A 9,885-nucleotide genomic window follows, 5' to 3' on the forward strand; every position below is an offset into this window, starting at 1 on the left:
TTTTTGTTCGTTTTACTTTTTTCCTGAGGCTACAAAATGACCCCTATTTCCCGATCGAATTGTCCGATCTTAATGGGAGTATTATCAAAATTTTAGAGACATACTGTGCTCTGCGTGGGGAGTAAAAGCGCCCACCTACGAGATTCCGTTTCGGAGTTATGGCTCTCGGAAGTTTTAGCCAAGTGTTATTTTCCCAATCGAGAATAAAATGTTTAGAGGAACATATCAGACGAACTGTTAATGATAGCGCAAAAATTCTTTCACCAACGGTTAGCCCGTACNTTAACCACCCAAGGCCACCATTATTCAGCCCCGCTGTAATAGGTAAGAGTTTTTCTTTATTATATTTCAATTAACCTACAGTTCTCTGGGACGGAGGCTTCAGTAGCCGCAAAGAAGCATGGTCCACAACCCTTGTATTTTCTCCATTCAAAAACAAAATTTGAAAAGTTCATACATTGGGGATGGAATAGTTTCAGACATTTATTGCACGAAACTGGCTCAGAAACTGCTAGAAGGCACGTTTGACATGTCCTTTGGGTGAGTTGTTGTTGAGATCTCGTACCAGACGTCATTTCAGCTCAACCGCAATGAGAGAGACAAAGATAGCACTATATCGTGTTCCCAAAGACACTTTCAGGAAAATTTTTTAGCGTGAGGTTAGTACTTTAAATATCAATTTCGTAAGCTTTTTATGAAGATAAAGGGTGGTATCAAATTAGAAAATGCATCCTGTACATAATTAAATAAAAATATAAAAAAGTGTTAACTTATCTTTTTTATGCTGCGATTAACCAAAATTGTCCAATTTGCGAGCAAGTAGATACTCCAAAAGTGGAGCCATTTTATCTTTTTTATGTTGCGACTAACCAAAATTGTCCAAATTATCAACAAGTAGACACTCCAAAATTGCGACCATTTTCTTAGAAAACATCTTGAGGCATTGTAGTTTTGGTTTAGAATATTTTTTCTGAAAAAGATAGAAAAACAATTCTTAAATTGGTATAAATTGTTATTATGTTTTAATATACCCTCGATATCCTAACCGTTAAAATTATAACTTTTTTTCAGGGTGGTGATCAAAAAATATATAACTAATAATAAATAATACTACTGAGTATTGTGTGAATTAACATGAACTGAAGACAAATGTGAGCATTAAAACTTCGAAAGGTGTGATGATAGTTAAATAAACCTTCATACAAAAAAACATTAGTTATATATTTTTTGACCGCCGCCCTAAGAAAAAAAGTAAAATAGATTATGACTTAATTAATAAGCAACAATTAACGACACAGATATTTGTATAAAATCTATAAGTGTATTTATTTGTTGCTTACTTATCTGAAGTTCATGTTAAAATTTGTATCATAAAAAATACTAGGTACTCAGTAAAACAAAAAAGCTCTCTTACAAACAAATTAATACAATAATAACAACACTTTACAGCAATGGAGAAATATTCGAATTAAATAATATGTATACGACTTATTAATCCTAACAACAAGCAAAAATTATCCAGCTATCAAACTCACCAGAAATTATTAATCCAAAATACAGTTGATAATAATCTAGAGTTAAAAACCACACCCGTCTAACAAAAATGAACGCACAGAACTAAACATCTATGATTAATTTCTTAATAAAATTTCGTATTTCTTTGTCGAGCAAACAAGTATTCACACGAATACACTAATAAACACAATATGGGCAAAATAACCTTCCCGCGACCGTCAAACCTAGATAATCGTGTTATTTATTATCGAGAGCTTTCTGTTCAACAGTTACTTCTTGAAATCGAATGAAATACAAAAAAAATCAGATAAATTCTGCTCAAATTTCATAACATAATTCTGAAGACGTGAGCCGTAATAACCAAATTTCGAATAAGTATGCCAGAATAAATAATTAAACCAACTACCTACAACTAATGAGATAATTTTTGTCTAATTTTAACTTAATTGTACCGAAAAATGAAATTGCAATAAAACGCAATTGCCATTCAAAAAAAGACTTACCCAGTACCAATTAAAAAATAAATTCACACTTTATCAATTACACAATTAATAAAAACAGATCCTTTAGCAATATTTTTGTCTGGCAGAGAGAGCAAGTATTCGGAAAAGAAAGAAAAGAAAATTACACTCGGAAAAAAAGCTTTTCTCAGTTATAGATGAAATTTTGTTAAGTTTAAAATTCCAATTGAATATTTAAAGTATGCAGTAATCATTGGATTATTTTCTGTTTTGTATGCTTTTAAAATTTTTTGCTTCTAAAAATGTTAAATACATTTATGAACGCTTAAATTGTTAAATTTAAAAAGTAACCTTATTGTTGGAATTTTGTGTTGATACTCTTTTTTCGATAGTTTTAAAAAATAATGAAGAAAAAGGTACATATATCTTACCCTAAGTGAAAATTTTTCAATGACGACTGACTCTTGCTTAATTAAGAAAAATTCCTAGTTTTATGAAAAGCAAGCCGTATGGAAACACAAAAGAATAAAAAATTTCACTTATCTTTTTCCAAAACTGTCCAAATTGCAAAATATTTCTCCAATTCCAACCATTTCCTTAGTGAGTTCTGAGGCTGTCATTTTCGGATACCAAAATAGTTCCTGGAAAAAATAGAAAAAATCCTAAAACTGGCATAAATTTTTATTATAATTCAATCCAAAACCGATAGCTAGAAATAGTAATATATGTATAAGTGAATTCTTTCTAGTCCTCTTAATTGAACTTCAAGCTAAAATTGAGAAGTCTCGAGCTTACGAACACGACAGCACTTGAAAATCCGGAGCTCCGCCGCCCAAAAACCTATATTCACCAAACAGGACTCGTTCGAAGCCAAACGAAAATGTGGTCAATTTTTAGAGGAGTCATCAAATCTAACCGTCCGGGTTTGCGGTAGAGCTCAACTAATTCACGGAATTTACCCTCACCCTCGTTTTGTAGTTTTCCTAAGTCCACGGTCCAGTTCATATTTTCGGATTGAACGCCCCGATTTCGATAAAGGCTGTCGGAAGTTCTCGCCAAGGGTTATTTTCCCAATCGAGAACAAAACGTTTAGAACATTTCTGGCGAACAATTAAAGATAGGGCAAAAATTCTTTCACCATCCGTACCAAACTTGGCTCGTTCGAAGCCCAACGAAAGGGGCAAGTTTTCGACGGAAGCAGTTGTAAATTGTGACACTCCTGATCCGCGCTAGAGCCGACCCAATTGGCGAAATTTTATTTTTGTTCGTTTTACTTTTTTCCTGAGGCTACAAAATGACCCCTATTTCCCGATCGAATTGTCCGATCTTAATGGGAGTATTATCAAAATTTTAGAGACATACTGTGCTCTGCGTGGGGAGTAAAAGCGCCCACCTACGAGATTCCGTTTCGGAGTTATGGCTCTCGGAAGTTTTAGCCAAGTGTTATTTTCCCAATCGAGAATAAAATGTTTAGAGGAACATATCAGACGAACTGTTAATGATAGCGCAAAAATTCTTTCACCAACGGTTAACCCGTACCTAAATGTACAGGAAAAATTTAATTTCGAAGAAAAAAAAATATAAAATTTTTTAAAAATTTTGAATTTTTCATCAACACCAAATTCGACCGGATACGGTCCAAATCGTTCGCACCGAGACGGGGCATCCGTCTGTGAAAGAATTTTTCCGATAGGTCCTACCGTTTTCGAGCTACAGCTCGCAAAACGTCAAACATAGGAGCTGTGCGCTCGCAAACATGGTCGCGGTTAAAAATCCGTAGCTCCGCAGGTGTACGTCCGATCCGTACCAAGCTTGGCTCGTTCGAAGCCCAATGAACGCGGCAAGTTTTCGACGGAAGCAGTTGTAAATTGTGACACTCTTGATCCGCGCTAGAGCCTACCCAATTGGCGAAATTTTCTTTTTGTTCGTTTTACTTTTTTCCTGAGGCTACACGATGACCCCTATTTCCGGACGGAATTGTCCGATCGTTATGGGAGTATTATCAAAATTTTCTAGACATACTGTGCTCTGCGTCGAGGTTAAAAGCGCCCACATACGATGTTCCGTTTGGGAGTTATGGCTTTCGGAAGTTTTAGCCAAGTGTTATTTTCCCAATCGAGAATAAAATGTTTAGAAGAACATATCACACGAACTGTTAATGATAGCGCAAAAATTCTTTCACCAACGGTTAGCCCGTACCTAAATGTACAGGAAAAATTTAATTTCGAAGAAAAAAAAATATAAAAATTTTTAAAAATTTTGAATTTTTCATCAACACCAAATTCGACCGGATACGGTCCAAATCGTTCGCACCGAGACGGGGCATCCGTCTGTGAAAGAATTTTTCCGATAGGTCCTACCGTTTTCGAGCTACAGCTCGCAAAACGTCAAACATAGGAGCTGTGCGCTCGCAAACATGGTCGCGGTTAAAAATCCGTAGCTCCGCAGGTGTACGTCCGATCCGTACCAAGCTTGGCTCGTTCGAAGCCCAATGAACGCGGCAAGTTTTCGACGGAAGCAGTTGTAAATTGTGACACTCTTGATCCGCGCTAGAGCCTACCCAATTGGCGAAATTTTCTTTTTGTTCGTTTTACTTTTTTCCTGAGGCTACACGATGACCCCTATTTCCGGACGGAATTGTCCGATCGTTATGGGAGTATTATCAAAATTTTCTAGACATACTGTGCTCTGCGTCGAGGGTAAAAGCGCCCACATACGATGTTCCGTTTGGGAGTTATGGCTTTCGGAAGTTTTAGCCAAGTGTTATTTTCCCAATCGAGAATAAAATGTTTAGAAGAACATATCACACGAACTGTTAATGATAGCGCAAAAATTCTTTCACCAACGGTTAGCCCGTACCTAAATGTACAGGAAAAATTTAATTTCGAAGAGAAAAAAATAATAAAATTTTTAAAAATTTTGAATTTTTCATCAACACCAAATTCGACCGGATACGGTCCAAATCGTTCGCACCGAGACGGGGCATCCGTCTGTAAAAGAATTTTTCCGATAGGTCCTACCGTTTTCGAGCTACAGCTCGCAAAACGTCAAACATAGGAGCTGTGCGCTCGCAAACATGGTCGCGGTTAAAAATCCGTAGCTCCGCAGGTGTACGTCCGATCCGTACCAAGCTTGGCTCGTTCGAAGCCCAATGAACGCGGCAAGTTTTCGACGGAAGCAGTTGTAAATTGTGACACTCTTGATCCGCGCTAGAGCCGACCCAATTGGCGAAATTTTCTTTTTGTTCGTTTTACTTTTTTCCTGAGGCTACAGGATGACCCCTATTTCCGGACAGAATTGTCCGATCTTTATGGGAGTACTATTAAAATTTTCTAGACATACTGTCCTCTCCGTCGAGAGTAAAAGCGCCAACTTACGATGTTCTGTTTCGGAGTTATAGCTGTCGGAAGTTTTAGCCAAGTGTTATTTTCCCAATCGAGAATAAAATGTTTAGAAGAACATATCACACGAACTGTTAATGATAGCGCAAAAATTCTTTCACCAACGGTTAGCCCGTACCTAAATGTACAGGAAAAATTTAATTTCGAAGAGAAAAAAATAAAAAAATTTTTAAAAATTTTGAATTTTTCATCAACACCAAATTCGACCGGATACGGTCCAAATCGTTCGCACCGAGACGGGGCATCCGTCTGTAAAAGAATTTTTCCGATAGGTCCTACCGTTTTCGAGCTACAGCTCGCAAAACGTCAAACATAGGAGTTGTGCGCTCGCAAACATGGTCGCGTTTAAAAATCCGTAGCTCCGCAGGTCGACGTCCGATCCGCACCAAACTTGGCTCGTTCGAAGCCCAATGAACGCGGCAAGTTTTCGACGAAAGCAGTTGTAAATTGTGACACTCCTGATCCGCGCTAGAGCCGACCCAAGATTGTAACTATGCGAAAAATGTGAGCGATGATTTCAATTTAGTTTGCTTCATCAACAATAGAAGAGACTTCGGAAAGCCGTAGGCAGTCGATTTGGAGTCCGAATTCAAATTTCATCGAACCATCAGGAACAGCATAGCAGAGTTGTAGCTGGTAAATTTGAAGACCAAATTAAAATCAACTCGAATCGTTGGAAAGAGCACATATTGGCTCATGTAGAGACAACTTCAATATTTCGAGACAAAATCTATAACTATGCCTAAAAGGTGCACAAAAAGATGGATTTTGTTTGATTTATTAGAAACAAATGACAGTTTGCAGAGCTGTAGTTCGTAAATTTGGAGTCCAAGTTCAAATCTGCCGAAACCATAGGAAAACATCGGTTGTCTGTAAAGTCGGTTTACTGACTATAGTTGAATGTGACAACGTCATAAGAAAATACTGATGGAATGGTTTCATTTTTCAAAAGAAAATTTTAATTTTGTTTGATAGATATTTTGTATGGATATAGAGGAGGTAAATGGAAATGTATTATTGTATAGCAGCTGTCCACGCGGACGCATCGCTCACTCAAGTAGGAGAGAGACAGATGTCGAACGCTGCCGAACGCGGAGGCCGATTATGCCTCTTTGTCGCTCGTTCCGCGCTCTCGCTTTCACTTCAAGCCTTAAATGGAACGCCTCAGAACGAGGTAACGCCGCATGAGTCATGCTTTTTCGTGCGTGCAACCAGCTCCATCGAATTATAAGACGTTGTCACGTCAAAAATACATATTGGTGTATACCAGGACATTTTCAAAATAATGGGATAAAAATTGTAACTACGCCAAAGATATGCACAAATATTTGAATATTGTTTGTTTTGTCAAAAGCAGGTGAGACTTTGCGAGGCCGCAAGTAATAAATTTAAAATCCGAGTTAAAATCTGCTCGAACCTTCAAGAATAGTACATCTTGATGCATACTAGGCCATTTTCAAAGTTTCAAGTCAAAAATTGTAACTATAGATACCAAATTAGTGCCAAGGTTTTACATTCTGTAGTATATTTGAATCAGTAAATAAAAAGCAGACATTGCCGTTGACAAAGATATTTGCAAAGTTTCGTGATGAAATTTGTCAAAAAGGCGCTAAGATTTTGGTTTTACTCTTTGCCGACGTACCTATCAAAAGCAGATGGCACCTTGCGGAGATGTAGCTTACTAATTTAATGTGTGAATTAAGATTTGTTAAAGTGATTAAATTTGATTGAAAATCAATTTAAGTCGTCAGAATCAGCAGATGTTTATGCGGATATTGGTGTATACAAAGACATTTTCAAAGTTTGATTTGAATACCAAATGGGTGCGCGATGAATTTAATTTTGCTAAATTTTTCAAAAACAGACAACACACATGCTAATTTAAATTTCTGCTACCATCAGAAACGACATACATTAAATGCGTCAAGTCATTTTCCAAAATTCTGGATGAAATTTTTAAGCTAAGAAGTCCGTCAAAAAAGTAAATTAAAATATGCTCGAACTACGGAAAATAGTAGACATTTTAAAATTTTTCAGTTATAGTTGGATAATGCCTAGTTCCCTCCCATATACCTGTTTTTAATTAGGGTTAAAATTTTCGATATGTCGAATTCCCTCCTAATTATACATCAATTGCCTCCCAATGGCGGCGGATGACCTTGTTTTACAAGATTTTCAATGTGAAATTTATGTTAAAATACGAATTGTTTCATCTAAATTAAAAAATTGTTAACAAGACAAACTAAAACGAATAAAGTTTTTCTGGATGATTGCATCAAAAAACAAGGAGATAATGCCTAGTTCCCTCCCATACACCTGTTTTTAATTAGGGTTAAAATTTTCGGTATGTCGAATTCCCCCCTAATCATACATCAATTGCCTCCCAATGGCGGCGGATGACCTTGAGTGCTAATTGCTACTATAAAGTCATAAAGAGTTGTTTAAATAATACAGCCTCACATCACATATTAATCTTAATATTATTCATATATTATTGACACCACAATAATTTTCAATGGCAAATTTATGTTAAAATACGAAGTGTTACATCTAATTTTAAAAAATTGTTAACAAGACAAACTAAAACTAATAGTTTTTCTAGATGATTGCATCAAAAAGCTAGACGCACACGAATTTCCAAACATTGAATTGTTAAGGTAGTGGAAAACTATTTTAAAATTAAATAAATAAACATTTCATAACTGATATGTGTCTCCTTTCTGAAATTATTTTTTCTTTAATTGTGTAAGTGCACTATAAATATATGTTTATTTTCGATAAATAAAATCGGTAAGTAGTCGTTAACTTAATTATCGGAGCTGATACGAACGGGAGGGAACTCGGCTAGTACCCGGGAGGGAATTCGACTATCTATATTTTAACCAAAACTACCTGCGGGAGGGAATTCGACATCACCGTTATAGTTTATACAACAAAACGGCGGGTAATTAAAATCTGCTCCGCCCATCGGAAAGAGTAAAGGTTGATGCATTCAACGACTTTTTCAAGAATTCTAGCTTAGAAATTTTATCAACAATTTTTGAAAATTTTTAACTATACCAGAGGCGCTTAAAAAATCGATTTTTTTCTTGATTTATTGAAAACAAATGACTCTTTACAAGGCAGTAGCTCCAAAAATTTAAGTTTGAATAATAATATGTAAACGTTGATGCTTACAGACATTTTTGGTTTTAAAATAACATATCTATAATTATGCCAAAAACGTCCACGAAGATTGAAATTTTGTTCGATTCAGCTAAAAAATGTGACACTTTACAGAGTTTTAACAATCCTTATTAAAGCCTCTTTGAACCATGGTTGATTAATGACCATGTATTTTACATGACACATTAACGCATCAATGTAATTTTAAAATCATGAGATGAATTCACAGGTCTGCGATAAAAAAGTGTTTTGTACAAATTCATCTTAAGCATGTAAATGTTGGACTATATTTTGCAAATAGAAACTTTGTTTTAACGTATCACGTCACATTTTTTTTGTATGTAGATTAATATATGTAAATATATATAACCCTTTGAATCGGTAAATTTATTTGTTTTTTCAGAAAATTCATTTTATACCTTATGTTTGTTTAATACTCTCTGACTGAGCATTATATTGTCTTTTACTTTATTTTAGATAGTCTGAAAGTCACAACAGTCATTTACACCGCCTGAAAAAAAAAAATAGTTTATATCGCGCCATTATTGAGAGAGATATGATATTAATAAAAGATTGTGTTTCATTTATCTTTAACTATGGCTTCTCGGAGTTGTAAAAACTATTCAAATGTATTTTTTTACATTTGCGGAGAATATATAATAGTTAAGTAAAGATTGAATATAACAGACTTTGTAAAAAATGCTTATTAAGCTTACTTCAGAATGAAGTTGTGTCATCAGGATAAACACTGGGTTACGATAAAATATGCCGGTTATGTGTTGAAGTGTTAAGACAGTGGACTTATGGTAAATCAAAATCATTGTTATTCGGTATTTCTATGTCCAAATTAGAATGCAATTGGAAGTCGGAATGAAAAATGTCATCAATACGAGTTTGAAAGAAGAAAGTATTGCTTCCACCACTTTACATTAAACTTGGTTTGATCAAACAGTTTGTAAAGACATTTCGACTTGACCAAGGGTGATTATTTCATGTTTAGATATTGAGGTCATGATCTATATAGGTTTTAAGCATATAAAAAATCGTAAGGACACAAAAAATTACTTTTTAAGAAAACAGTCAATTCAAAAATCACGTTTTTTTTGTTTATTTTCGATCTTTCCATGCTTTAATATTGTCGGAGGTATTTTTAACCAACACCATCGAAAAGAGTATCGTTAAAAACATAGAAACACTGGTTACCGAATATTTTTTCGTCGCACTTATTACGTGGCAAGGGTTCAAAAGGAAATGTGTTCTCTGAGCATTTATAGGTTAATGTGAGTGGCACATGGTACATATAAATTAAATAAAGTACTCTAAAAAATATTTTGCATTTGCAC

At 35.2% G+C, this 9,885-nt stretch overlaps 1 long non-coding RNA gene across 1 annotated transcript in view; it reads right to left on the reverse strand.

The window, feature by feature from the left end:
- Positions 1-635: 635 nt before the first annotated feature.
- LOC112906758 overlaps positions 636-9,885 on the reverse strand; it is a 12,594-nt gene continuing 3,344 nt past the window's right edge. Inside the window, exons 2-3 of the long non-coding RNA XR_003232566.1 lie at positions 1,536-2,617; positions 636-970 (exon numbers count right to left, since the gene is read on the reverse strand). This is a non-coding gene — a long non-coding RNA (uncharacterized LOC112906758). The remainder of the gene's footprint in view (positions 971-1,535; positions 2,618-9,885) is intronic.

Source organism: Agrilus planipennis, unplaced genomic scaffold (genome assembly GCF_000699045.2).
Source record: "Agrilus planipennis isolate EAB-ADULT unplaced genomic scaffold, Apla_2.0 scaffold52, whole genome shotgun sequence".
Classification (NCBI taxonomy): domain Eukaryota; kingdom Metazoa; phylum Arthropoda; class Insecta; order Coleoptera; family Buprestidae; genus Agrilus; species Agrilus planipennis.